Here is a 22,673-nt window from a genome sequence, read left to right on the forward strand (position 1 = left end):
TAGTAAAAGTGACTGGCAGAATATGAAACTATAGCTTCATAGGTGAATAATCTAGTAGAAACCTGAGGTAGAAAGAACTGACAGCAGTGACCAAAAATTCCCAATACACATTTACTTCTCCGTCCAGCCCTCACGCCACATGACAGGTTGATGCAGCTTGATGACTGCTTCAAAAGAGTTCAACTAATATCAGAAAAATTAGTCCTGCAGACTGTCCTCTGAATCCTTTCCTAGTCATGTCTCCTCCTTAGTCTGTAGGTATCTACCTTTTGTTCTCATGATCTCAGCTCTGTATGCAACATACCCTCTTGGGAGAACTTCTTTGATCAAGATTTGTGACTAACATTTTAGATTTTTTTCACCTTGTCTACTTTTTTGCTTTGAGACAGAAGACTTTGCTCTCTTCTGGTATGGTATGCACGAAGCTACTCAGGCAAACAATCTATGATCATATTGTCTTGTAAAAATTATAACAAAGAAAAATCCATCACCACTATATTAAAGTAAAATAAATGGTTTGACCTATCTGCAAAGATCATCAAAGTAGGCTTACGTTGGCTTAGGTACAGTAAAAAGAAAGGGGTACTAAAATTCTAGAATGCTGCATTCCCCTCTGGACATTTTGGTCAGTAATACAGACATTTCTCCTTTCTACAACTCAATTTCTTGCCAGTTCAAAACCTTTTCCAGACATATTCCTCACATTTCTTTCACATGGTTGATTTATCTGCCTTGACATTCCTCACAAATGTGATTACCTGATTGCTTTTCTTTATTATCTACTCACATCCCTTCTTCCCACTCTCACATAGGTATTTCTTGATAGGTTCATAATAGGTTTCTGTAAACATTCTGGATCTTCAAAATGAGTGTCTATTGTTACAAAGAAGGTGTTTAAGGATGCTAATTAACATCTTTTAAACTGATTAACTTTTTCCTGTAAGCAGACAGCTTCTGGCATGCCAGGTGAAATCAATTCAACATCTCATTATAGATTTATGCAAATCATCTTAGCATAATTCTGCTCCATATTAAATATCATTTGCTGACAGATACCAGCTTCTCTGCCACACAAAGGGATGATGAGCTGTACCAAATAAACAAACCTGCAAACGCCTCTCGGATTTGATGCTGGAAATTACCTCTCCTTTATCCTAGGCACTTTACACAATGCTCAGACACCCACAGTTCAGATCTTCTATTAATGTTACAGTTTGTTTTACTTTGGTGAAAGCCCATCAAAAATCATGGACAGGAAGTACAAAAAAAGAGAGAAATTCTATGTCCCAGTCATATTAGCAAAAATAATAAGATCTATTTCTCTTTAGGCTACAGATGTCTGGGTTGCTGAGTGTTTAAAGAAATGTGTTAGTATCTCTTTGTCTCTTATAGCATCTTAGGAGCCTTAATTTTTCTATATTTATTTACATCTGCAGCCATCATGGTCTCTAGACACATATTCAAAAATTTAAAAGTCACAAAGTCTATCCCAAATCTGTCAGAACATGACACTGGACTGTTGGAGGATTGAGGAGGGGAACTCCCACTCTGCTATATCCAAGACATACAATTCCCCCCAACATCTCACCATGTATCAAACATTTTAACTGTACTGTGCAAATACACAAGGCAGGGATTCCACGTTGGCAAGTTTCAGGGACTTTCTCAAGCGCAGTTGTACAGAGTGCTCCTGTCCCATGACAACCCTAATAATAGGAGTGGTGCTAATAATTAAGGACTTCGTTTGTTTGTTTGTTTGTTTAAGTTACAGGGTAAAAAGATGAGGGCCTGGATTGTAAATTTTCTGGAGTTTGTGGGGAAAAGGTCACCTCTAGCTAGAGTGAGAGCATAAAGAGATTGAAGAGAATGACATTTCCCTTTTAACTGTTTTAAAATATGCAAGACTGGTGTGAGAGCTCTGCAAATAATTGATTGTCTAGTTTGCTAACCAAACAAACAAACAAACAAAAAAGGCAGGGGAGAATCATTTTGTGTTACTCTATCACAAGTTTTCCCCTGGAGAATTGGAGTAATTTTTTTCAACTTAAAACAAATTTTTTCATATTCAATTTTTTAAACCTTTTCTTTTTAAAATAAAAAATATTGCACCACTATTTGCCAATCAATAGCTTTTCCTCTACTCCACTTTCCCATAAGTCCTCAGTCTATCATACCTCTTCCTAAGCCACACAACCTCCACTATTTTGTAACTCTGAATTTCTAATAAATTATTTGAATAGATCTCTACTTGCGTAGTTGCCACCTATTAGCTTCCCCAGTAACAGTAATCTTAGTCAGGTTAAATACTAGTAATTAGCACCCAGTGACTCTAGCTATGGGAAAGCAGAGAAATTGTTCTTTAGAACAGTATGACACCCAGATTAATTGTACTGACAAATTCCAGTTCAAGGGGCATGTTCATTCTCATTAATTTTATTTAAATGGTTAACTCCAACACATGTTAATAATGGCCCTAGCTGATCATTTGCTACAGTCTTGGGAATATAACAACGTATGTGTCCATCTTTATACTTCAAAAAATTTGCATTAGTTGTTCCTGTATATATTATACAATATTATTGTTAACAAACTCTTTCAGACTCTAGTCCTGCAGTTGGATCATAAAGTTTCTAAAGTTGGATAATAAAGATTCTATTCAGTAAAGTTTTTATTTAACCAGTAATTGAAGTTCTCTGAAGAGACCAGAAAAAAAACAAACAATGTCCCCCACCCCATGCCATGTATTGAAGAAAGAAGAGATAAATGAGGAAGGCCACAGGCACTTTTTGGCCTCAGCTAAATGAATCGTAGGTAAAAGGGTGATCACTCATGGCTATGTCTACACTGTCGCTTTTTTGCGGAAGAGGATATTCAAATGGAATGCTCATTTGCATATTTTCTTCCCATTCTTTTGGGGAAAGAGGTTTTGCCACTAAAAAATCCCGTATAGATGGGGCCATTTGTTGGAAAAAAAACCCTATTTCACAAGATCCCTTAGTCCTCAAAAATCAAGGTTTACAGGGTCTTGTGAAAAAGAGTGTTTTTTTCCCCAACAAATGGCCCTGTCTACACAGGGCTTTTTAGCAGCAAAACTTCTTCCACAAAAAGAATTGGAAGAAAGTATGCAAATGAACATCCATTTGCATATCCTCTTCTGAAAAAAAAAAAAACGCAGTGTAGACATAGCCATTACCAGCCTTCCTTTAGAAAACATTAAATAAATCAGATACTTCTCTTACAATTCAATTTTGTTGAGAGCTGCTATTATGGTAATTTAGCAGAATTCTCATTTGACCTAAAAAGCAATAAAATTTAAAATCTAGAGAAAAACTCTGCCATTTTCCAATATGTGATACAGGCAGTCTGCCCATTTCAGGTCATTTGTTAGACTAAATATAATTTCTGGTGAGTTCCTAATGAGGGTTCAGGTAACATAAAACCTGAAAAAGTTAATTTAAGCTAGCAAATGCATTTATTTTTAGAAATTTATTCTTGCAATTTATGGGAAAAATGAGAGATTTCCATCTCTCTAGATCTTCATTATTTTTTGTAATAGTGTAACCCAATTGGTAGAGATTTTATCTTTAATTTGTATTAGAATTTTATAGAATAATTAGCACACTGAAGTGGAAATGAATCTGCTAAAACAACTTACGATATAGATAGCAAAGGCCTCTCTTTTGTTATTGTTTATTTTGACACCAGAATCTGCCTAAAATTCTTATATAAATTAAACAAATTTGCAATGTATATGACTAGATTAGCTAGAGAAAGTAACAGTGCAAGGAGCACTCTGAACTATTCTATATCCCTGGCTCAACTATTTTCATATTATAGTCTCAGTTATCTGAGTATCTGGAAGCATATAAGCCTTATTTAAATATACAGTTATAGATAATATTATAAAGATAAATGTAGAAGAGCCTGTCTAGCTTTCAATTCAGGGCCTGAGCCAAACATCACTGAAATCAACAAGAGGATGCCCATTGATTGACGTGGACTTTGGATACAGCTGAGAAAGGTTTACCAACATGTGTTAGTTTTGTTTTCATCTGATTATTGAATAATCACCTAGGATTCAATTCTGCAAAGTGCTAGATGCCACCTGGCAGACACTGAATATCCTCCCTTCCACTTATAATGTTTGGAATGGTGTTAGACTTTGCTAAACTGTAAAGTGAAAGTGAACAAGCATTGTTTATATTTATGAGCAAGTTGAAAGAGAAATTAATATAGGCAAGCAGATTTAATTAAATGCAAGTTACTACTAATACTTGACCCACTTGAGAGAAAATAATCAGTACTGCCTAATAGCTAATTAGAGTGATTAAAACACAGGCAAGGGGCAGGATGAGTCAGTTCTCTGAAATCCTTTTCTAGAGGATACAAGTTATTTGATAAAAAAAGAATCAAGAAAAGTTTTTCAAACTGAAATGATGAAGCCTCAATGGGAGGGTTTCCAGCAAGAAACAGAAGAAAAAGAGAAAGCAAATGAGGAATATTTTGCCTGCTGTCTTTTTCTAGGCCAGCCACATTTATGCTTTAAATAATGTGAACACATGTTCTTATATCCCTAGCCAGAATGACCAACACTTCTGGGACAAGAATGCCTGGAGAGCTTTGATTGAATCATTATGACACCAAAGCGTGAACAGGTGAAATGTATCAGATAGCTTCATGAGGGAATAATTGCTTCCTTGTTCAGCCAGAAAAAAGAGAGTTATTGTTAACAAGACAACAGTTCTGTGTTATTTAAATTATCCTGCTAAAATAATCTTTTCTTGCCACCTATTTCCTATACCATGTCTGAACAACATATGAGCACCTAAGTGACATCCAACAAGTCAGATGAGATAATCCATAAATGTAGATAGTTTCTAGACAAATAATTTTCATATAATGCAATTTTTGCAGTAGTCTCCAAACCTAAGAAGAGCTTTTAGGGGTGTGTGGTGTGGCCTGGACCAACCCTTATCGGGGTAGGGAGAGTGTGCTCCCCTGCTCTATTCTGGCCCCAACCACATCTTCTGCCTTGCCAATTGGCTCTCAGCTTCAATACTGGCCCTGAACCCCAGCTACAGCCCCAGGCCATGGTGAAAACCAGGTAAGGTGGGGCGTGACAAGAAAAGTTTGTAGACCACTGCTTTAGAGTTAGTGGGAGTTAACCCAGGCCTGAAAATTAAAAAAAAAAAAAAAAAAAAAACTGAAACAAACCCACACACATCAATTAAAAACTGGGTTAGCCATCTATAAACACCATGGCTAGTGGAGGAAAATATTTATGTGGAACTTGCTGTGGCTTTAATACACCATAGCAGCAAGGTCCAGAGGTGCCCAGCACAACCTGTCTGCCTGAGGCCCAATAGGGAAGCATCAACTCAAGTGGCAAGTTCTACACATTTTGAAAGAGTGCCTGGCATATGCTAGGGTGAGTTGGACAGCCAGTGCTAATAGAGCCATATCTATGGCCCAGCTCCTCATTCTGTAAAGAATGTAGCATTGCTGACTGTGCTCTAATTCACTCTACTTCTAGGTGTTCAGCAACTGAGATAGTGGCTGCCTCTTATACAGGTACTGCTATGCAGGCAGTTGATGAAAAGGCAACCTTTTTTGTGCCTCTATGCTGAGTCACTTACAATACCACCACTAAAATCTATATCCTGTTTCGACTCTCCGTTAGACTGCACATTTGGAAATTCCTAAACAGCACTTCTGAAACGTGGGCAGTTTTCAAATCTCCATTCACTAGCTTCTTTGCATCCATTTAACAACAGTGAATGAGGAATAAACAGTCAATTAAAAAACAAAAACAAAAAACCCACAAATTTTCTTACCTTGTTTTTCTCTAAAACCAGAAATCACAACAGACCAGCTTCCTCCTTTTGTCTGTATGGTTTCTACCAAGATTGGCAACTCTTCTCGACAAGTGGAGGACCTGCCTTTACTGCTCTTTTCCTGTCCCTGCACTGTTTCTTGGGGTGGGTATGTAGCAGGAATGGGAGGCCTCATGTAGAGGGTCATGAAGGCCAGATATTACATATCACAGTGCTATCTGCATCCCTAAGGGCTTCCAGTGTACAAGAACAGGTCTCTAGAGATTAAAAATCTCTACTAAAATAATTAATAAGAAGAGGCAATTACAACACCCAGCAAGAAAAGTAGGCAAAGATAGCAAATCTAAAACTGTAAAAATAGTTTAATGAATTAATTAATAAACTACATTAGTTATCTGACAAATATTAAACTAAGGAGCTTAACTGATGCTGGATACAATGTGTTACAGAAGTAAGGTTGTCAACTCAATCAAACTGGACACCATTGCTGCAAATGGCATTCGGTCCATCCCGACTGGGAGAGTTGGCAACCCCATTCATAAGAGTATGCAAGAGGAAAGAAGATATTATACTTTTAATACAATATAATACTTTTAAATGGTAGGCTCTTCCAAAGCCTTTTAGCACAGGAATATACTCAGGACTTCATTCAGTACAGACCAGTAGATTATAGCATAGTGGTTCTCATGCTTTTTGTATTGGTGACCCCTTTCACACACAGCAAGCCTTTGAGTGGATCCCTCATAAATTAAGCCCAAGATTTTATATTTAACACTAAAGTGATATTTATATGCTTATTAATATCATTTTTCACAGCAGACTTACCAGCACAGACTTCACAGTGAATCTGCTAGTTAGCTGGGAGGCTGTGAAAAGTGATATTAAAAATATACAGATATCAGTTTTTATAGCAGACTTGCTAGCTAGCTGGGAGGCATTTAGTCATGACACTCACATAAACTTGCAACTCCCAGTTTGTAAATCCCTGTAAATAGCCTGACTGTTCTCAGACCTAACTCGACCATTTACAAAAACTGACCGTTTATAAAATTTAGTAAACTTGCTGCCTGAAAGTCCCAGAATTAGTTTTCTAAATATCAGTGCCCTAATCCCGCAAATTGTGTCAGTGGAACTCCTGATTACTTGAATACGAATTTTGTGTGTGAAAAGCTTACAATTTTGTATCCTAATTCTTGAGTTTCTTGGAGTGATGCAAAAGTTTGTAGCTGTTGGCCCTCAAGTGTAATGAACAATGAGACTGAAAAAGTACCAGATATCATCTAGTAGCCTCATAGCTTGCAAGGGATTTCCCTCAGGGTGAATTTTGTTGAGGTTCTGGGGTAAAAAATCTCTACATTCATACTTGGCAGGAAAGACCTATGGTAATGGAGACATAAGCTCTTGAATAAGCTACTGATTTTTCACACCACACATTGACTTAAATGGGCATCTTGGAGGCCTTCGGACACATATGAGTAACTCTGGTTTTGGGGATAGTACCACTGAAGTCAAACTCAGCTAAAAATCCACCTTAGCAGAAGCCATGCTGAATAAAGTAGCTCACAGAATTAGTGTTTGTGACTGTGCCTCATAACACATTTAACATAACTTCAAATATGCGGTAGTGAGAAATACCACATCATTTCATATCATCTTCCACTAAATGCATGTTTCAATCAGCATTGCACTGGAAATCTACACAATTTGCATTTCAGTCGAATTGAATTGGTTCATTTAAAAATTAGTTTAAGTTATTTATATTTTTTGATGTTATGTCTCCAATTTACTTTGGTATGCACTACTTTACATAGTAGTATATGCTCATAGTCTTTTGGGGACAGCAAGCACAAACTGAGTTAATGTCTGTAGGGAGGGTGCAGTATTTTTGATCAATCAGTTTTATGGTTTATTAATTCTGGCCATAAGGGATAAGGATAGGTTATTCAATTTGTGGATTATATCTTTAATATTTGGCTAAATAATCTAAAGCATTAGGCAGATGCTTTTTTATTTCACATATGTAATGAACTAAAGAAATATTTTAGTTAACGCTCTAACAAAATGGCAGCAAACTGAATTTTCTATGGCTTAAATTAAACATATGTAGAGTGATACTGAAATGTGTAAGTACGAAATAAGACTGGGTTATTAGATGATCTTTATGAGAAATTGCAATATAGTAATAGGGTCTGTTTGTTTCTCATTTTTTAAAATAAAATGTTATCATAAATAACAGGTTAAATTAATAATGGATATCCATGAGTAACAGATATGAAAGACAGAGATTAAACAAACCCTTTTAAGTAGGCAGGAGGTAAGGATGCAGTAGAAGTTCAGTGCAACTAGTCTTTCATCTCTGGAGACCAGAGTTCAAGGGGAAATTAGTTTGTTGTCTTACATTAGACACATTTTAAGAAAACTGTAATCCAAACATCTTGGTACAATTCAGAGTTATTGATAATATCTGCTCAATAGAAGCCTCAGACTGTAATAAGAAGAGTATTATGGATCAAGGTGGAAAGACATTCACAGAATTGTGTAGAGCAATGTATACAATGGCTAAAAGCACTGATGTTGGTTCACTTTGATGATGATTTCACTTGCATATGAAATAAAAAACTATTTGTGTTCCATAACAACCATTTAATCTTTTTTTTCATTGTAGAAAAAATGACACGAATAATCCTGGGAATATGAAAAAACTAATACTTATAGAAGAATTGATCTTCTTCTAAAGCTTACATTAGTTTGTCATAATGGAGTCGAACACCATCCCTAAGACAACATGACAGTGTATTCATAGGACATATGATACACTATATAGTAGGGAAATTTTCTCCTATCATAAGTGCTTGGTAATATTTTTCCAAATAGTTGCTGTCTCTGTAATACAAGTGTACTACTCCTGTTCATAGGAATGGGAGGGACACTAATGTAGGGAGGACAGATTACCTGACAAAATTTGGCCCTTGAGCAGTATATTTGCTGTATATCTTGCAACAATATATTTGAAGAATATCAGGATAACATTGCTCCCCAGACATGCTTTAATGGGAAAGGGCTGCCAGAAATGTAATATTTGAAATTTCCCTTCTGCAAGTCTCAGTGGTCTAGTCACATATTATTTCAAACATTTTTAAAGCCACAAAGCAGAGTTACATTCAGCTGCTAAATACCTCTGTGCCTTTGCTTCTCACCACTCATTCCACTGTGGTATATAGCTGTATACTTGCACTCAGATTTACACATCCTCAAGCTCTCTTCCCCTTGCACTGCAGGACTGTATGAGCGCCACTGCAGCTAGAATCCTGCATGCCCCAAAGGGAGACATGGTGGTATATGTCTTTTAGTGGTCTTCCTGGAGTGACATCAATGAGGTCAGTACACAGTTTTGTTTGTTAGGTCAATGATAATGAAGGATCAGCAAGAGAGAAAAAAACCACTATAAATGAAATTCCAGCTTGTTGGTTAGCACAATGCAAATGAAATAAAATGTGGCTGCTAAGTGTCTAACAATACAAGGTTTTTCATTAATTACAAGGAGCTTTTTGCAAGGAGCTTTTGTTCTTAAGTCTTCAGAACAGGGATTAATTTATAGTTCTGAATCAGTTTCTATCCAAGATATGGTCAACAGATAGTCTCTTTTCACCTTCATTACTGAAGTATGCTACTTTTTAAAATCCTCTCTTAAAACTCACTTCTGCTGAATTGTCTACCTGTTCTCTACTCCCTTGCAGTCTCTTCAAGCTTCAGAAGGCAGCGTTTCCCTAGGTCACGTTCATTTTCTGTTCTGCTGGACCACACATTGAGGTCTCTTCTCTTCTGATTCTGGGATCAGACACATTACCTGGACTGTGACAGCTAAACAGATGGAGTTGCTTTAATGAATATATTTGAACAGACAAATCTGAGTCAACATTTCATGTTTACTTCAGCTACAGATCCCAGTCTTGAACTCCTTTCTCAGACAAAAGTAATATTAAAATCAATGGGAATTTTGCAAATTAAGGAGTTTGGAATAGACTAGGAGTCATCAGGAAATGTATGATACATCACTGCAGGGTAACCTATCAATAATGTAAATATATGGCAAAACACACCACAACAAAGTTCTTGTGTCTATAGCCATTAAATCAGGAAGCAGTTGGGTATAACAGATATGAAGGAGAATTGGGTATTAAGAAACCTGGGTTCGGTTCTCAGCTCTGTATCTGATCTCCGATGTGACTTCCCCTTTCTATATCTTTGTTCCTTTATTAATCCTTTGCTTCTAACTATTTGAGGGGGTCGGTCTGTCCCGGCCATACTACATGCCGCCCGGGGGGGTTGCTTCCAGGAGTGGGGCGCGGGGCACTGCCAGGGCATGAACACTCCCAGCCACCCAGGCGCCCCAGTGATTCGCGCTTTGCTGTGTCTCTCTGAAGGTGGTCAAGGCCATCAACCGGGTGCTGCTCCGCAGGGTGGTCCACCTCGCCGACCCTGACACCGTCATCCGGGGGTTCGGTGCCCTTGGCTTCCCCAACTGCGGGGGAGCCATCGACGGGACGCACATCCCCATCTGTGCCCCGGAACACCAGGCCTCCCAGTACGTGAACCGCAAGGGGTACTTCTCCGTGCTCCCACAGGCTGTGTGTGACTACCGGGGACAGTTCATGGACATTAATGTGGGCTGGTCCAGCAAGGCACACGACGCCAGGGTGTACCGGAACTCCTCCGTGTGCCAGAGGCTGCAGGCCGGGACCTTCTTCCCCGACTGCCAAATCAGGGTCGGGGACGTGGACATGGCCGTGTGCCTGGTGGTGGATGCGGCCTACCCCCTACAGCCCTGGCTCATGAAACCCTACACGGGGAACCTCAACCCATCCTGCCAGGCCTTCAATGCCAGGCTGACCAGGGCCTGCATCATCGAGGGGGCCTTCAGGTGACTGAAAGCCCAATTTAGATGCCTCCTCTCCCGTCTCGACCTTGCAGAGCACAATATCCCTCCCGTGGTGGCAGCATGTTGTGTGCTGCACAATTTGTGTGAGTGGAAGGGGGAGGCTTTCCTGCCAGCCTGGATGGCTGAGGCTGACCGCATGGCTGACCACTACGCTCAGCCCCGCACCGCCGCCATCCAGGAAGCCCAGCGGGGGGCCATCCGGATCTGGGAAGCCCTGCGGGAGAGCTTCCATGTGGAGGAGGAGGACTGAACTCTCCCTGCATGCCCCACTGTGGCCTTCTTCCACCTTCCCTTCCCTAGCCCCCCTTCCTAATGTCAAATAAAGACACCTTTTTGCCAACAAAATTATCTTTTTATTTTACATAACTGGGGTGGGGGGAGGGAGGAATGAGGGTGGGAGAGGGGAGGGGGAAACCTGGGAGGAGGGAGCTGGAAGGGGAGGAAAGGGAGGAAGGGAAGGGAAAGCTCAGGCTTGGGGGTCTGTCTGGCTCTCCTGTCTCGCAGCACTGCGGGTACGGGGGCATCGGGGGGGAATGGGTGTGGAGGGTGGGGCAGGAGGGATGGGGGGTGCAGAGGAAGTGGGAGGGGGAGCAGGGGCAGGAGGAGCAGGGGGAGCAGGGGTGGGAGGAGGAGCAAGAGCAGGGTCAGCCGCAGGAGCTGGAGCAGGAGGAGGCAGGAACCCATCCACCAGGGTCTGGAGGTGGCCTCTGAGGGCACGGCCCTGCTCCTCCAGCACCTCCAAACTCCGCTGGTGCAGCCGAAGGTTCTCCTGGATCCAGTGGTCCTGGGTGCAGAGCTGGTGATCCAGGAACAGCAGGTGCCGCCGCTGGTACTCCTCCTTGTTCCTGGCACGCCTGCTGGCCCGGGTGCGCGTGGCTGTTGCAGGCGGGGTGGTGCGCCCTGCAGTCCCAGGTGCTGCGGCTGTGGTGAAACAAGAGCAGCGGTCAATTCTCCCTGGGGACAAGGTGGGTGAAACCCAGCCCCCCTCTGCAAGGCCAGGGCCCCTGCATGACACCCAGCTGCTGCTCCATGGCGGGCAAGACCCAGGTGCATGGTCCCTGGGCTCCCTCTCCCCCCACAACCCTCCCGTACACATAAGGGGAGCATGATGGTACTCACATGTAGAGGCCTCCCCGGCCTCGGACGACACAGGCATTGTGCTCTGTGGGGTGCCTCGGGGGTCCTGGGCAGGCTCCCGGCAGGCTCCTGGCTCTCGGCGTCCTCCTGCTCCTCCTCCTCCGGGTCCGGGACGGGTCCCTCTGCCCCGGGGTCGATCACCACCCAGGGGGCATGGATGGCATGAGCCCCCAGGATATGGTCCAGGGCCTCAAAGTGGGGGCAGGCCTCCAGGTCGGCCCCTGGCTGGCAGGCCCGGGAGTAGAACTGCCGCAGGTCCTTAATTTTACAGCGTACCTGATCCCAGCTCCGCTGGTGGCCTCTGGCGGCCAGGCTGTCAGCCATGCAGCTGTACACAGCCGCGTTCCTGTGGCTAGTGTGGAGATTGTGGACATTGGAGGCTTCCCCCCAAACCTCGATGAGGTCCACGATCTCCGCACTTGACCAAGCGGGCGCCCACCTCTTGTGGCCCTGGGCAGATTCCTGTGAGTCGCCAGCCTGGTCCCGGGAAGAGGGGGAGGGCTGGGGGGCAGCGGGTGGCTGGCTCATCAGGTGGCAGGTGCAGAGTCTGCTGGCTGGGTGCTGGAAGACTTGCAACTGGCACAAACACTGTAGCCAGACCGTGGCCCTTTAAGGGCTCCGGGGCCGGGAGGGGGACAGAAGAGTTTCCCTGGTGTTGGCCAGAGTGGCCACCAGGGCAAGCTGGGAAGGGCTAAGCTCCCACTAGTTCGAATTAAGTGGCTACACAGCCCTTAATTCGAACTACTTAATTCGAACTACTTAATTCGAACTAGGTGTTAGTCCTCGTGGAATGAGGTTTACCTAGTTCGAATTAAGCGCTCCGCTAGTTCAAATTAAGTTTGAACTAGCGGAGCACTACCCCACTTTTGAATTTGAGGTGGTCACACCTAGGGCACTCATTTACCTCAGGCTCAATTTGATTCATAAATGTTTTTGATATTAAAAATTAAAGTAATGATTGTAATTTACCCTATGTGGATGCATTAGGGTATAAAGCATTACCTCCCTCCTCTCCCCCCATCCCCGCATTGCTTATTCCTGTCACAACTCTATGTGAGTGGACAGAAGCTTGCATTGGTTATGTTAATATCTTGTGAATGTTGAAATATGTTGTTGGTCCTGGGCTGACCATTTGATCATTAATTTTCAATATGCACAATAAAAGTCCTAATTACATTCTGTGACTGCATGTTAGGCTTTCAGATATCATTTAGAACATAGCTGAGTTTAAACTGACTGATCATATAGTTTATGACTAACCAGAATGGCTCACAATGAGACACTGCAGTCTCTGCAGTACATATATGTTATTATTTCCTTTTTTTACCTCATATTTCTTTTTCCCTTAAAGAAAGCAAAGAGGAAAAATCAGCATTTAAAGAATGCCATTATGAATAGTGGAATGCAAGAGAATGCTAGACATTCAAAGCCCAATTTTATTCTCCATTTACTTTTGTTCCAAGGATGGGGTGTCCATACAAAAGAGGGGAGATTTTTCATGCTGGGATTAAACTGAACTGGCAAACATTTATAAGAAGCAATTTTAATACTTAGCAGAGCTCTTGTTATAATTAAATATGCTTATGTTTGTATACGAATGTTTTCCTTTCACCAGACGGTGTCTTTATTTTTAAATCCTGTGTCTAATGACACCAGTTTGTTGCAATGGTAGGGAATGTAATCTCCCAAATTTAGTATTTTGATTTTACTGCAGGAGCAGGTGGGAAGAGAATATTAGCTGTGTGAGGAAAAAAAATCTTTCATGAAACAAATGTGAGTCATTTCTCGATGGGGCCAAACCTACAATTCTTAATGGGATCCAAATTCCTAGTGCTCTGAACAAAGCACACAGGTTTGGAATAGATGACTCATCTGTGAGAAACATTTTTACTTTTTATTTGTTGTAGCCCTGTGTACAGCCACCTGAAACAGCTGACCTAGATGAAAGGAAAACAAAAACAAAATCCTGGCAGGACACTACTGTTAGATGGAGATTGAAGCTACCCATCAGCCAAGGCGGGCTTCCACTGCACTTTTCTGCCTGAGTGCTTGATAGTGTATCTTAATAAGGAGAAGAAAGGCAACCTAGAAAACCTACTTAGTTTTACATAAAGTAAAACAAGGCCCATTGTGCGAGGCATCACAGGAAGTAAGAGCAGATATCAGAAAGTAGTGTAACTAGACTGCAACTTCAGTAAATAGCAACTTCTCAGAACCATTTGCAATAACTTGGTTACACAGGCTGCCCCAGGGATGGACCAGGCTCCTGCATTAGGAAGGCAGGATAAGGGACCTCCTGAAGGCAGCGGGGGGTGGACCCTGGAGTGGTCGAGGGGAAAAGGCATTTGCCACACACCCAAGACTGGAGCCTGAACCCGTACCCCAGCCTAGTGAATGAGATTCGGGGAGGAAGAGCAACAGAGTGAGCAGGCGAGGCCTCACAGAAGGACGGCCCATTGATCCAGTTCTGCCTGCTGAGTGGTTGCATGAGGGACCAGGCTTTCAGGTGACTCTTCCTCCCATTCTCTGTGGTGTATCTGAAATGGAATTTGCTCCCTTGGAAGCCCTGGTAGCTTCTGAGTGAACTTGACATGATTTTTTTCAGGGGCTGGGCTACAACTAAACAGTGAACTGTGGTGATGCAGGCAAGAATGTCAAATTTTCTGAGCAGTTGCCGGGGCGTCCCAGAGCCTCTGTTCCTGGCAGCCTCAGCATGCAGACCGCTCCAGGAACAGGAAATCCATAGCTCTGGGCTGCCTGTCTCCCCAGGCCATCTGGCTCACCAAGCTGCAGGAGCTGGAGCTGGTCTGGGAGCCAGTTGGCCTAGAACTCTGGAAGCCTTTGCATCCCCAGCCTTGGCATAGTCCACATGGTGCAATGCCCTGGAGTTGCAGACACTGGATCTGGGTATTCAGAAGCCCACCAGGCAAGCTGGCAGGAAACCAAGGAGGAAATCTATGGTTCATCAGCTGTTCATCACTCTCACTTTGCTCCCAGGGAAATTTCAGGCTTAACTAATCATTCGTTTTTGAAGAAATGTTTCATCAGAACATGTGATGAGATTTATTCTCTGCTCTATTTCCCTGGACTCACCACCATAATTGGGACTCCACTGCCATCCCCTTGTACAAGGGTTAAATGGCTTTGGGAAGAGGGGGTTATAGCCTCACTATACCACACACTTTTCCCTACTCCTTTTCCAATTCTGATTTACTGGGGAGCTGGACCCTTTGTGGAACAATTACACTGGGTGTGACGGGCCAGCAGTGGCCCGCACTAGAACGGGGCGGGCAACAGCCCCGCCGCCGGCAGAAACCCCGGGAGGGATGGCTGCGCTGGCGCACCGGCAGGGAAACGCGCCTGCCGCTCGCGGCGGGGAGCAAAGCCCGGTGGCAGCTGCAGGCAGCGGGGGCCGGCAGAGCGAGCCGGACGTGCGCGGCCCCGGCAGGGCATGCCAAGAGACAACCCAGCCCCTTTCGTGCCGGTGCGGGGACACCCACGCTGCCGAGAGCGAAGAGGTGAGACCAGGTGATTCGGGGGTCAGGGACGACCCTACGGGGGCGGCTAGGAAGCAGCCTGGGACAGGGATCTTTTGGCGCCCATGGGCTGACGCGCTACGGGTTGGAACCCCGTCATCTGGGTGAGGGAGTGGTAACCCCCAAGCCCTTAGGGTCCCGGGCTGGGACCCGGTGGAGAGGGTGGGCCTGGGTCCCCCTAGCCCCCGCCCACAATGCTGCACACTGTCCCCCGCAGGGGGGACTAGAGACAAGGACCCGGAGTAGGAAGTGACCCCTGGGAGGTGGGACCGGCACCTCCTGGACCGAAGGGGTAGACTAGGGCTCGCTGGGCCGTGACCCTCGGGGAGGGGCACGAGCTCGCGCCCACAACCTTAGAGGTACGCGAGAGACCAGTAAGATGGGGAGGGGCACAAGCTCAGGCCCATAACGGACCCCGTCACACTGGGTATGAGCCAAGTTGTGACAAAATAATTTTATAGCCTAACCTGCCCTCTGGACCTGTGGGCTACTGAAGTGAAAGTAAAACAATTTTACACTGCTTGAGCCAATCTGAAAGTGAGAAAAATAATCCTTCATAGTCTAGGCAGCAACTTTGGGGGAAAGAATGATGGGTCCTGAGCAGCCACTAGCAGGTCAACATCAGCTCCTCTTTCCCTCCCAGTGCCTCCTGTCTGTCAGAGGGCCCGCTGATCTGCCCCTCCCTGTGCCTCCTGCCCACCGCAATCAGCTGTTTCATGACATGCTGGAAGCTGAGGAAAGGGAGCTCAGGGGGTAAGAACAAGGCTGGGAGGAGGTGGGGCACTAGTGGAGTGCAGGTAGAAAGAAGCAAATCGAGGCAGGGCCTTGGGGGAAGGGCTAGATTGGAGGTGGGGCCTGGGCAGAGTGAGGACTCAAGCACCTTCTAGCACAGCGCAAAGTCGGTGCCTGTGCTTCGTATCCCTAAAAAGGAGACTAGCCCCACAACAAAACTCCCAAACCTAGTTCTACTCTGATTTTAGAAGGCAGAAGCTTTTCTTCTCAGCACCCTTGTGCTGCACTCTTCTGGCAATCAGTCACAGAGCCCTTCTTCTCAAGCCCATCAGGAAACTAAGGCCAGGTTTACACTAAATTGGCACTGCTGAGAGTGATGCAACAGTATTGTTTTAGCCTGTCTGGTGAAGACTCGTAAAGTCGATGGGAGAGGGCTCTCCTGTTGATTTCTGTACACCAGCTCCCCAAGAAAAGTAAGGATCACCCGTCGACGCAAAGCGGTGCAGATACCAGTGTAAGTCGAACTAAGTTAAATTCACCCCAGGTACAAAACTTACATAACTGAAGTAGCATAACTTAGGTCAACTTACAGCTTTAGCATAGACCAGCCCTTAGAACCCACAAAAAGGAGAAAGAGGGTACAATCCTTTAAGGGGCCAAAGGTTTTTTTCCCCTGCTGTCCCAGACAGATATAAAGCTCTCACTCCACTGTTCCACCCCCATGCTGCAAGGAGGGATAATATCTATTTTTAGTCCAAGAGAGGCTTCCATACTTGGAGGTGTAAAGCTGGGTATGGTTGGAGGGGAAAGTAGCAGCCACAAAATATTTCCTTAAACCAAAGGGATAGTTATCCTTTGTTGATTGCTTCCTAGTTTTTTCTCTCTTGGGGCACGATTACAGTAGGAAATTATTTAAAAATAACTTATTTGGAAATAATAACTCCGGAAATAACTATTTTGAAATAGCATGTCCACAGTATAGGGAAGCCTTGAAATTAGTCTGGGGCAGGCTCCCTTAATGTGAACTGGCTTCCTCGACTTAGAACCCTATGAAGCCCTGGGGAGTAATTATTCTGCATGACTTTGGGAAGTAGTTATTTCGAAATAGCAGCCGTGGAGTCCACACTACTACTATTTGAAAATAACTATTTTGAAATAAGCATTATTCCTCAAAAAGCAGGAGTTATTATTTAAAATAACCATCCCCTTATTTTGAAATAACAGACATTGTAGTGTGGGCGCTTTGCTGGTTATTTCAAAATAAGGGGAGTTATTTTGAAATAACTCCCTAGTGTAGATCAGGGCTTAATGAGAAACTGAGGCAAGAATCTTGATTTCAGGTGAATAACTTGAAACCATACCAACTAAGCAGCTAGTAATAATAAGGATATTTAAATAATTGGTAAAAAATGTACAGCTATTCATCATTAATGTACAGCGTCCAATGTTCTAATTGCTGGAGATAATTCAGCTACAGCGTAATAGAGGCTAGATGTCATATGGCCAGAGACTGGATGTAGGAGGGAGATCGAACAGGGAATATCTTTATTTTTTTCTCAGGAGTTGATTCATGATGTTCTGCATTTACAGAACTGATTCCACCCCACAACTCCCTGCTAAATAGGTTTGTGTTATCTAGAAATTAAAAATAATTCAAGCTTTGCAGTAGGCTGTTGTGACCTAAAGTTACACTGGACATAGACATATTTGCAGAGAAACATTGCAATTTATTTTTCTGTGAAAATTTTAGCAGCAAACATCCTATATTTTCTTCCCCAGATGCTGCCATTTTTTTAAAGTATTACAATACATGTTTCATGGTTTTTAAACCTTGCAGCCAATAAATGCAGCATGTCATGTCAGACAGGAAATTTACGGGTGAAGTGTCTATTATTAAATAATATAGTGCAAGTGTTTGCATTACTAATGCCACCATTTAACTGTTTTAGAAAGTAAATGTTCCTGTAGGTGTAACAAAGACCTCTGTGCTTTGCATATGAACTATCCTCATTGCTAATGGAAGATATAGCAAATAGGGAAAAAAGACTATTCTTTTAATAGTACTTCCCTGGTCTTTTGAGATTTGGGAAACATAATCCCTTCTAAGGAGACTGCAACTAAGCGCTCCCTGAAATACTAATATATTAAATGTAAGTAATGATTCTGATATCCCTCTTTTATGGGTAATTTACAAATATAATTTTGTATCCTGACTTAGAAAGGCATAGTACAGATTGGAGACTTAATATGCCCCCTTTCCAGGCTCAAAACTTTTTTTTTTTTTTTTTTGGACAGAACAAAGAGAAGCAGGAGAAACAGAAAGAAAGATGATAAAATATTGGTGAAGTGAGATGGGAAGGGCTGGGAACTCAGCTAGGGTGCCTTAAAGTTAGGCACCTTTCAATTATATTTTGAATAAAGAGCAAAACATGGTTTTAAAGATGCTTCTGCTAAATTCAAAAGCATAAAGAAAGCAAGTGAAGAATTAGGGCAAAAAAAACAATTGGTAGAAAAGTAACCACAAAGGGACAGCTTTAAAAAAATATATTTTCATTTTGTGGCTATAAATATATGCATGTGCAATTTTTCATGCACTATGAACTGTGGGCATTAATGACAGATATCCTTTCAACAAGAGGGTGCAATTGAGCAATTAGGCACCTAATTGATATTATTTATACCTTGTTTGCAGTGCTGAGTCAAGTATATTAGAGTGACAATGTGGGTGAGGTAATATTTTTTATTAGATCAATTGTTCGTGAGAGAGTCAAGGATTTTAATGACACAGAATTCTTTTTAGGTCAATTATTCAGTTATTCCTTAGCAATTAAATGGTAGATAATAGTGCCTGCAATCATCTTTCAGGACAAAAGAAGACACAATTTTAAAAAGTCAAGATGTAAAGGTGAAATCAGTGGAAGTTTTGTTAAACTAATGACTTGAGCATTTGACCACCAGTTAAAGGAGTTTGGAAGAAAGACAGAGGACTTACTGTGAACCTGGAGTCCTTCTCACTTCTTTTGGCAGTATTACACAGAGACACTGCACCTAAGAAGATAAAACATTAAAACAGCATAAGCGCATTATATCTTCATCCTATGATGGACATGTACCTCTGGTTAAAATAGTTTAACAGTAAGTTTAAGTGTATTTCCTGTAAGCATATGGACAGCTTGAAAGTCCTGGGCTAAGTTCTAGCCACCATTCTCAGTGAGTGGAATGGGAGCTTCTTACATACATATTAGTCCCTATGTATTAAATAAGACAAGCCAAAGCAGACTATGTATAAAAATGGTTGACTAACCTGGCATTATCTAAATGGATTGGGACTCTTGTTGCGCATTAGGATCGATGCACAGAAGTATGCAAACTCATATGCCTGAAGTTATTTACATAAACCCATGCTTCAACCCCTCAATGTTAGAACACTTTGGGTGTGTCTAGACTGGCATGATTTTGCACAAAAGCAACTACTTTTGCGCAAAATCTTGCCACCTGTCTACACTGACCACGAGTATTTGTGCAAGAACACTGACTTTGTAATTTTCCATTAAAAGTATTTGCACAAAATCATGCCAGTCTAGACGCAGCCCTAGTGTTTATAGCAGCAGAGAACACTTTTTCCCCTTTGTGAAAATATTTAAATATTCAACAACATTTTTTGGAAAGTGCGCCTTATTTGGGTACCAGTGCAGGATATGCACACCCTGTCACAAAGTGCAATAACTATTGTACTTCACAGAAGCACATCATTTTGCAGTGGGTGGCACCGCACCATACTGTATTACTTCATGACCTCAGAAGCAGAAATATTGGTCCACCTTCAGTGAGGACAGAGGGGTATATAGTTTGAAGGGTTTTCATGTCAGTAGAAGGAGAACCAATCTGTCCAGGGCAGCAACGTCCCTCAAGGAATGTGGGGCCTAGGACAACCCTCCGCTTTGCCCCAGGCTGTGTCCCTCGTTCACCTCTTCCCAACCCTGCTCTGCTCCTGCACTTGCCCCAAACTCTACCCCTGCTCTGTTCCTATCCCTGCTCTGTCCCCACCCTGCCTTATCCCACCCCTGCACCATCCCTGTCTACCCCAACTCCTCCCCTTCCCTCAAACCCTCTCTGGGAGCACGGGTTGAGCTCTTCCACACTCACTGTGATGATGAGAAGTGGAGCAATCTGGCCTCAGCGTGTCATGATCCCCAGAGCCCAACTCCCAGAGGAGTTGCTCTGCTTCACCATGGCAGCAAGAAGCAGAACTATGCATCTGGGAAATGGTGGGGCAGAGTGGAGCAGGTTTCTGGGTTGCTTTGCTTCCTGCAACTCCTGCCGTTGCTGCTGAGTGCAGGGGCCACCCAAAAGCCTGCAGTATGGGGAGTGCAATGAATGGGACAGATCTAGTTCAAGGACAGAGTAGCTGGAGTATTCAGGAAGGTGTTAAACTAATAGCTAAAGAGGATGGTAAAAAGAGGTAAGATATGAGTGCTCAGCAGAAAAGAAATACACTGAGAACAAATTAATCAAGGAACTGGAGGACATGAAGAAAATAAATTCCTGAAATGCCTATACACCAATGCTGGGGGACTGGGTAATAACTAAGAAGAATTGGAATAAAATTTCTGAGTACTAATTTGATGTAGTTAATATTACTGAAACCTGGTGGAATGATTCACACAATTGGAATATTAAAAATAAATGGTTATAACAGGATCAAGGAGGTGTGGTACTCTGTCAAAATGGGAGTAGCAAATTTGTTCAATAAATATTTTTTTCCTGTGCTTAGGGGGAATATATTCAGATGTTTTATTCTCATTCTATATGATGATAACACTCTTTCCACTCCACTAGTAACTTTGTAGGATGTTAAATGGCAGCTACGAAAGTTAAACATTTTTAAATCACTACATTGTGAAAAAATGTGAGAAGCAAACTGGACGGTAATGTTGATTTGCATGAAATCTTGGAGCACAAGAGAAGTTCTCAAAACCAGAAAGAAAGTTAATAGGACAATTTTTATAAGGTAGATGGGATGACCTGGGAATTTATAGGTCTGTCAGCCTGACATCAATCTGGGCAAGACTGAATAATGTATTAAAGGAAAGTTAAGTACTTAATATAAATCAACATGGGTTTATGGAAAATATAACCTGTTAAACTAATTTGATTTTTTAAATGCAAATACATGTTTGGTTGATAAATGTAGCAGCACTGATGTTTGTGTTAAAAATCTAGCATGATATTAATTTAATATGGCCCATATCATATGAATTAAAACCTGGCTAACTGATAGGGATCAAAGCATGATGTAAAATGGAGAATTATCATTGAGAGCAGGTAATTCAATGGGTTCCCTCAGATCAGAGATTGTTTCTTAGCCATATACTGTTTAATATTTTTGTCAATGACCTCATGAAAACATAAAATCGTCAGTGATAATGTTTGCAGAGGACACAAAAATGAGAGGAATGGTAAATAAATGAAGAGACCAGGACACTGATTCAGACTGATCACTTGGTAAATCGGGTATGAGCAAACAATGTGTTTTAAAAAGGCGAATATAAACATAAGCATCTAAGAAAAAAGAATGTAACCCATACTTACAGAATTGCATTCTGGAAAACAGTGACTCTGAAAAAATGATTTGAGGGTTGTGGTGGTGAATAAGGTGAACATGAGCTTTTAGTGTGACCCTGTGGCACAAGGGCTAACCAAATCAATGGATGTTTAAACAGGAGAATCCATTGTAGGACTAGGGTATTTGACACTGGTGCAACTGCTGCTGGAATACTGTGTCCACTTCTGGTGTCTACAATTTAAGAAGGAGGTTGATTAATTGGAGATGATTTTAAAAAAACCACAAGACTGACGGAAGGGTAAGAAAATGTGCTTTATAGTGATAAACTCAAAGAGCACAATCTATATGGATTAACAAAGAGAAGATTAAAGGGCAACTTGATTACAGGCTATCGGTATCTACATGGAGAACAAATATTTATAAATAGGCACTTCAGACTCACAGAGAAAGATACAACAAAATTCAATGGCTGAAGGTTGAAACTAGACAAATTCAAGGTGTAACTAATCTGTACATTTTAATAGATGAATTAACCATTGGAACAATTTAAGAAGGGTTGTAGTGGGGGGTCCTCCATCACTAATAATTTCAAAATTGGATGTCTTTCTAAGAGCTGTGCTCTAGGAATTATTGTGGGGCAACTTTATGTTCTAATGTTACATGGGAGGTCAGGCTAGAATGATTACAACAGTCCCTTCCTATCATGACCCATGAACGTAGGTGTGCAGGAACAGCTATGCACCAAAAACTGCTAACAATTGCTTTCCTGGGACCCATGAAGCCCAGCTCTAGTGTGAGGCTCTGCCCCTGAAGTCCTATTGGTGGAATTCCAGCTGGCACTACTTAAGCCAGCAGCAGGAACAGGGAGCTGTCTGAACAACTGATCCACCATGTTTGGGACTGTGTGTCTTGTGCTTCCTGCTCCTGCT

General features: G+C 42.5%; 1 long non-coding RNA gene across 1 annotated transcript in view; it reads right to left on the reverse strand.

Annotated features, from left to right (window-relative positions):
- The window catches only part of LOC142827819 (uncharacterized), a 34,625-nt gene extending 14,421 nt beyond the window's left edge, over window positions 1-20,204 (reverse strand). The window contains exon 1 of the long non-coding RNA XR_012902579.2: window positions 19,171-20,204. This is a non-coding gene — a long non-coding RNA (uncharacterized LOC142827819). The remainder of the gene's footprint in view (window positions 1-19,170) is intronic.
- Between the last annotated feature and the right edge of the window lie 2,469 nt (window positions 20,205-22,673).

The sequence above is a fragment of the Pelodiscus sinensis genome, chromosome 3 (genome assembly GCF_052426305.1).
Source record: "Pelodiscus sinensis isolate ZL-2025 chromosome 3, ASM5242630v1, whole genome shotgun sequence".
NCBI lineage: Eukaryota > Metazoa > Chordata > Testudines > Trionychidae > Pelodiscus > Pelodiscus sinensis.